Raw genomic sequence first — 7,917 nt, 5'->3', positions numbered from 1 at the left:
TCTCTTCTTTCTTGGAAGTTCTTGAGGTTAATCCTTGGACCTTTGCAGGGAGTCCAACCCCCTGCTTTTTTGTTTATTTTATTTAATTTAATTTTTTAGAGGTCTTGCTAAGTCACTGAGCTGCCCGGGGACGACTTGAATTTATGACCCCCCTACCCCCCTATCTCAGTCTTCCAGAGAGCTGGGATTAGAGGCAGGTGGCCCCACGCCTGACTAAATTTTATTTCTTACTGGGTCACAGACTGTATGGAAGCAGCTATCAGCTGGACGATAGACTAAGCAGACAGGAGACGGAGTCAAGGCCGCACGAGCGAGGTATTTCCTTGGATTAGCTGGAACAGAAGGCAGGTCACCTATTTCCTAGAACACGGGGGGGGGGGTGGATTTTTGACTCATAAGCATTTGAGAGAAAGTAATCAGGATAGTATGGAGCTAAAGTCACAGGATAAAACAGTACTGCAAAGGAAACAACTATATGGTGTGACAACTGTGGAGTTCTCTAGTTATGGGTCCTTTATAGATGCTAAGATAAGGTGCTGGGAATTGGCTTATAGTTTTTTATTTATTTATCTGGTACAGGGTCTCACTATGTAGCTCGGACTCACAGTGATCCTCCTGTCTTAGCCTCCCCAGTGCTGGGATTATAGGCATGTGCCGCCATGCCCAGTTTTGGTGGCCGGCACAGCAGCAGTGGTATGCAGTACCAGGTACCAGGCAGGTGCTTAGACCACTGAGCTATCTACCCGCCCTGGATTATAGTTATTATTAATTTGTCTATGAATTTCTTCTAGTCAGGGTTTCTTCAAGGCTCAGATTTGAAAGTGCTAGGGCTGGGGAGATGGCTCAGTAGAATAAACGCTTCCCTGGCAAGCTCAAGGGCCTGAGTTCAATCCCTGGTTCCGCAAAACAAAAAAACAAAACAAAACAAAACTGAAAGTGCTTTAAAAATGCTCGGAGGTCACAGCGTCAGTACAGGCAGCCCATGAAACTTGGTGGCCATGAGCCCCTGTGATAGTTCCAGTCTGCAAAGAAATACTACCTTATTCAGCCTTTGCAGGAAGGATGAAGGCAGAAAGCATGGGATTAAGCTGAGCAGCAACAAAATGCTTTTCTTAGTAGATTGTGAGTTAATTGAAAATTAAATATCAAGCTGGATTGTGACTGGGAAGGAAATGAAGATCGTATCCTGGGATGGGAAAAAATCTTAAATATATGCTGAATGAAAAACGATCCAAGTCCAAGGGTTGGATTGCTGGGCCTGCTGTGCTGGCCCCACCCCAGGGCCCGCTGAGACAGCCATTGAGGCTGGGCATGGTGGTGCACGCCTGTAATCTCTGCACTTGGGAAGCTGTAAACAGGAGAATCACTACGCGTCTTATCTACACAGTGAGACCCTGGATACCCTGTAGACCCTTCCCTAAAGCATAGGAAAAAGAAAAATTTAAAAAAACAAAACAAAACAAAAACTGATCCAAGAAACCAGATACGTGTACTCAGAGAACTGATTGGTGATGCTGGGAAGAGGAAAACTTACAGAAAATGTTAAAGTATATGATAAACTGTTAAAACTAAGACTAAGCAGGGTACACATAGTAGATAGGCTGATACTGTTTTTTTTATCTTCAAAGTTTTATTGATAAACATATAGCAATGAGACAGTTTCAAATCAAATTGAAAGTACAGTTTCAACAAATAATACACTGCATATATTCTTCTTAGTGGTTAATTGCTGTACAAGATGCAGACTTGTGATCCTACTTACAAACACCATTAGAAAAAATCATTCTATTCATTAAGAGAATGCAACTATATATCTATCCCAACCACTTTGAATACACAGATACAAAATGGACATTCATAGTTATACCCCAATTTTTTTAAGTTCCGTTGTTGAATATTATAGGTGTGTAAACTCAGCAAAATATTCTAAAAGAGTCCAGTAGCCCATAATAGCATTGGGTCTTCTGTTTAACTGGCAATGTCAGAAATTATTGACCTGAGTCCCCCACAGCTCAACATAACAACATGGCTTTACTTCCTATATTTCGTCTTCATACTTTTCTACTGGATGGTTAAGACCAAGGTAAAGCAGGACCTGTGCAACAAGAGTTGCAGCTTTTTGGTCTGAGAAGGTCAGTGAAATGCCCTCAGGATTTATCCTGAGATCCTGTAGGCTGGTACTGTTTGAATGTAAGAGGAAATCTTTGAGTTGTCTAGCTAGGTAGTATACCATTTTCTACTTATTGCAAAGATAGAGAATTAAGTAATTTTTGTAATCCACTATGGAGAAGAGCCATTCACTGGCTTTCACTTACCCAAGGGCAGACATGATTATTGTCTTGGCGACCTATAACTGATGGGTTTCCTGCACATAGAAAGTCTGCCTAATCATCACAACAAAGCTCCCAAGAGCTGGGATACAGGTGCGCGCCACCATGCCCAGTCTCAATGACAATCTCAGTGTGCCTTGGGGGCAGGGCCAGCATGGCAGGCTGAGGATCTAACCCTGCTCCCTGCGTCTGCCTAAGCAGGTGATTTAGTCTGCTGAGCTATCTGGCCGGCCCTCTGAGGACTTCTTGCTTCTCTTTAAGCATCCCTCCCACACCAAGTAATAAAAGCCTCTCTGTTTCTTTCCTGTCTCTTATCTGTGCCACAAAAAACCTTACGATATCTCATTCCCAGTAAGTGATTGGAAAGCTGTGTAGTACTCAGATCAGAGGTCTCCAACATCACTAAATCCCTCACCGCAGGACATCTTCAAGTAGTCCAGAAGCTGGGAACAAGGGTACACAACTGTTCCTCCAGCTACTCTGGAAGCTGAGGCAAAAGCGTCACAAGTTCAACAGCAGCCTGGACAACTTAGAGAAACCCTGTCTCAAGATTTGGGGATGCAGCCCAGGGTTAGGGCCCCTGCCTATAATGTGTGAGCCACCGTGTTCTATCTCCAGAACAACAAAGAAAAAAAGAAAGAAAAGAAAGAGATGAGTGGAGGGGAGAACAAGAAAAGGGAAAGGGGATGAGAAGAGGAATTAAGATGTGGTCGCACATGTACCAAGTCCTGCACGCATGTGAGCATTATGTGCCACAAACACATACTAATCAACGGAAACAAAAATAAATCATCTTAATAATATGTATGTTTTAGGAGTCCTGGCACATTCGTAGACTCACGTAGCTACCACCACAGTCACGATAGGCGGCAGTTCCACTGCCAGCCCCAGATCCTTCGCGTTGTCCCTCTGTAGTTACAGCCCCTCGCACGCACTCCAGCCCCGGCAACCTCTACTGTGCTTTAATCCCTGTAGGTCTCGCCTCTCCCCTGAGGTGGTGTGGACAGGATCACACTGCTCTGAGAGCCACATTTCTTCCATTTAGCAGAGTTTATTTGGAGTCATTCATCTTGCTGACATCCACAGCGCATTCTTCTTTATGATTTAGTACTGTTTGTTTGGATGAATCTACCACAGTGTGCATTCACTAAGCAGTTCACACATATTTAGGGGAGCTGCTGGCTGGCACCTAAGGAGCTTGCCGTTGCCCCTCCGTCCTCACAGTGAGTGAAAAGTTGAACACATTGAAACGAGCGACTCTTCTTAGATCCAACCAAGAGTTGAGATCGCAGGAAAAGAACTGCTGTTATAAAATTAGAAAGATAGGTAGGTGGATTCAAAAGGTCATAGTTTAATGGATCAAAGACCTATGAATAGAAACAGACTCGTACTGAGTTATGGTAATTAGATAGGTCATATTTGGCTTTCAACAAAAAATTACAAGACATACTAATAGGCAATATACAACCCCAAAATTCAAAAACAATTTGAAGAGGAAGACCAAGCATCAGAGGTGACCTCAAATGCAACAAGGATTTTGGAATTACTAGACCAGAAATTTAAAATAACTATGATTCATATGCCAAGGGCTCTAGAAGAAAGATCAGATAATTTGTAAAACAAATGGATAATGTAAGCACAGAGAAGGAAATTCTAAGAATTAAAATTTTTTTTAAGAGTTAAATTTTTTAATTTTTAAAAAGTCACTGCAAAGGGCCAGCAAGAGTTCAGCAGACTAAGCACCTGCTTTTGCAAGCTGAGGGACCAGTGTTCGATTCCCAGCATCATATGCCATGCCAGTCCCACCCCCAGGTGCACTGAGCCGGCCGCGAGTCTGGGCGTGTGGCACAGGCCTGTAATCCCAGCACTGGGGAAGCTGCAGACAGAAGGATCACTATGAGTCCAAGCTGCCTAATGAGACCCTGTGCAAAATACATTAAAAAAGGAAGTTCACCGCAATGCCAATGAAGAATGTCTTTGATGGGCCTATTATTTGGCTGCATGTGATTGAAGACGGCATCAGTGATCTTGAGGATATGTCCAGAGAGACTTTCCAAACTGAAAAGCCAAGAGAAAAAAGCTGAAAGTTAATGAAACAGGGTCAGGGAGATAGTTCAGTGGCATACGCACCTGCCTGCCAAAGGCAATGTTCTGAGTTTGATCTCTGGGACCAAGAACAAACAAATAAAAGTCAATGAAGTACAAAATCCAACAACAATGCAACAACCAAAAAGCTCTAAAAACAGGTGACAGTACCAGGAGGAGAGAGAAAGGAACACAAGACACATTTGAAACAATCATAACTCAAAATTTTCCAAAATCTCATCTCAGAAATGAAACAACATATACAGAAAGCTCAGAGAACACAAAGCAAGATGAATGAATTGTTATGTGATTTGTTTCCAGTTTGGGAAAATTAAGCCCAAATATGCTCTAAGTATAAGTACACAAGTTTTCCTTTTTTTTTTTTTTTTTTTTTTTTTGTGTGTGTGTGTGTGTGTTTTGCTCCTTGAATGCCTTCAGGGCACTTTTGCATGGCTGGAGTGTTGTGGGGACCGAACTACAGCAAACTGAGGCTGCCAGCATTGTGGAAGCAGCCACTTAAAGAACTGAGCTAGGGCTGGGCCCCCACAAGTTTTCCTTTTTTAGTCTTCCTTTTTTACCATAACTATTTTCCAATGACAAATAGTTGAGTAGAACTTCTTCATAACATGGTAAGTCCATGTCAACATCATAAGAAGCTTCTAAGTCATTTGCCCAAGTCCCTGTGCCTTCCGACCTGTAAGTGTGAAAGCCCGCTGCTGCTCATGACCCTCATTTATATTTGGTATATTTAAGTTTTTATCTGTTTAGTTCTCAAGTTTTAGCTGTTGTAATAGCTGTGTAACTGTAGTTGTTGCTATTTCAAACTGCATTTCTCTAATGAACCCTGATGTCGAGCATCCTTTTGTGTATTTATTTGCCATTGGGCTGGGGAGATAGCTCAGTAGAATAAGCGCTTGCCTGGCAAGCACAAGGTCCTGAGTTCAATCCCCAGTACCGCCAAAAAAAAAAATCTATTTATTTGTCATCATATATCTTCTTCAGTAAGATACTTTTTCAAATATTTTGAGCATTTAAAATTACATTATTTTATTGTTGTTGAGTTTTAATAGATATGTAATTTACACATTTTTGCCCAGTCTGTGACTGGTATTTTCATTCTTTAAACAGTGACTTTTATCAGTATAAAATGTTTGTATTGATGAAGTCCAAATTTATATATTTTTTAATTCATAGATCATCCTTTAGGGCTTGTATATAACATCTTTTTGCTTAACCCAAATAGCAAAGATTTTTCTCTTGTGTTGTCTTCCAAGTGTTTATACTTACATATACCGTTCACTGAGTTTATGTTTATGTAAGGTGGGAGATACAGGTTGAGGTGTGTGTGTGTGTGTGTGTGTGTGTGTGTGTGTGTCTGATTGTTCTAGCACTACCTGATGAAGGACTGTCCTTTCTGCATAGGTGTGCCTTTGTACTTTTGTAAAAATAATTCACTGCAGTGTTGCATGAATCTATTTTTGGCTGTCCTCCACCCTATTAACTGGTTCCCATTACAGTCTCAGGAGAATGGTAATGGTACTGAGCACATCCAGTAACTTTCTCTGTATTTTATTTTTATTTTTTTCTCTATATTTTAGATACCATATTTTAAATAATATATATATTTAATACAGGGTCTATAGGGTCTCACTACGTAGATCAGACTCATAGTGATCCTCCTGTTTTCAGCCCTCCAAATGCTGAGATTCCAGGTGCACGCCACCACGTCCAGTGTCAGTCACAGTCTCAGCGTGCCTTGGGGGCAGGGCTGGCACAGCAGGCCAGGGGTCCAACCCCAGTCCCTGCGCCTGCCTAAGCAGGTGCTTTAGTCCCCTGAGCTATCTGGCTGGCCCTTGGTCTCTGAGATTTTCATTGTGTTCTTTTTTATAGCGGCTATTATTCTGACGAGAGTTTCTGGGTTTCCATTTGTTTTGAGAGTTTCACTCTTACTTCATGGAACATGATTACAATAGTCACTTTACATTTTTTTTTTTTTTTTGTGAATTTGGCAGTTAGCTCATCATCCTTTTGGCATGTTGATTATCTTTTCCCTTGAGAATTGGGCAGAATTTTCTTTTTTTGTCTTTGTTCACTTGTTATATGCCAAAGCATTTTAGATTATGTACTAGAATTTTGACTATTAGCTTGTGAGAGTTATCATCTTGTTAAAATCCTCTGTTTAACAAGAGAATGTTTTTATTTGTTTATTTCATCAGGCAATCCACTTTACTAAGTACATACCACAAGATTTGTCGTAGTGTGTGTGTGTGTGTGTGTGTGTGTGTGTGTGTGTGAGATTGGGCTTCCAAGTGAAAGCCAAGACACGCAGAAGGAAAGAAAAACAATAAATTCACTTCTATGCCAGCTGCTCTTTCAGATAGCTGCTTGAGTGTTCTGACCAGATGTCTCACTATTACCAGTAGAAGAGAGGGCATGGAACAGACCTACTCTGTCCTAAGTATCCCAGAAGTCCTCTAATGACCATTTAATGACTGGATGAAGATTCACCTAGGGTGATCACTCAAATCTAGCAAGATATTGGAATTGTTTGGGAAATTTTAAGGAATTCAGGTTCCAGGGCCCTACCCTGCGTGCCTCTACAGGACCAGGTACTCAGGTGTCTGTAGGCAACGGCTTTTGTCTGTCTCTGATATAAGCCAACTTGGTTGAAGGTTTGGGAGCCCAAAGCTGGGACTGAAGCTGGAAGTTTGTCACCTCTCAAGGTTGACAGCCCTCGGATGATCTCCAAGGGCTTTTCTGACCTGATATCCTGAGACTATATTATTCAGAATGTCACATTTTAAAAAGCTTTTTACTAACAAGGTCACAGTCTTATCTACTCCCCTCCTATTTCCAACTGAAGATCAATGTTTTTTGTTTTTGTTTTTGTTTTTTTTGCGGAACCAGGGATTGAATTTAGGCCCTTGTGCTTACCAGGTAACAGTTATTCTACTGAGTCATCTCCCCGGCCCCATAGATCGATGTTTTCTAGGTCATCTCAGAAAAGAAAGTATTTGTAGAGGAGATAAAAAATTTAAAAGTGATAAGCAGAGTAAAGCTATTAAAACCAACAGGAGAACGGACGCACTCCTGATCTGTAAGATTAGTTTCGTGGAAGTAACAACTTTTTGCAATAATGCCGCAATAAATTCTTCTTCTGCTTTCTGTGGGGTTAGCTGAGATGAATACAACGTTGAAGTCTGAGGATTAGTGGTTTCGTTAAAGCCTCCTTTTCTCGCTAGAATCGGCTTTTCCTGTATGTTTGACAAAATCCTTTTTGTTGAGTGCCGTTTGTGCTTATGTGCTCTGAATGACTAGTGGGTTTGACTTCGCTTTGCATGAAAATTTATTCTTGAGGGACTTTGGAAATCATCTTGAGATCACTTCTATGATAACAGAGGGAGAATATGGTTTTGAGTAGTTAGGTGCTTTATTTTAAGGAGTCAGAGCTGGGACGAGAAGCCAGACTTTAGGGCTGCTATTAGGGTTTGAATTTCTCACG

This window comes from Octodon degus, unplaced genomic scaffold, assembly GCF_000260255.1.
Source record: "Octodon degus isolate 3935 unplaced genomic scaffold, OctDeg1.0 scaffold00159, whole genome shotgun sequence".
NCBI classification, from domain to species: Eukaryota; Metazoa; Chordata; class Mammalia; order Rodentia; family Octodontidae; genus Octodon; species Octodon degus.
This window is presented reverse-complemented; position numbering follows the sequence as displayed.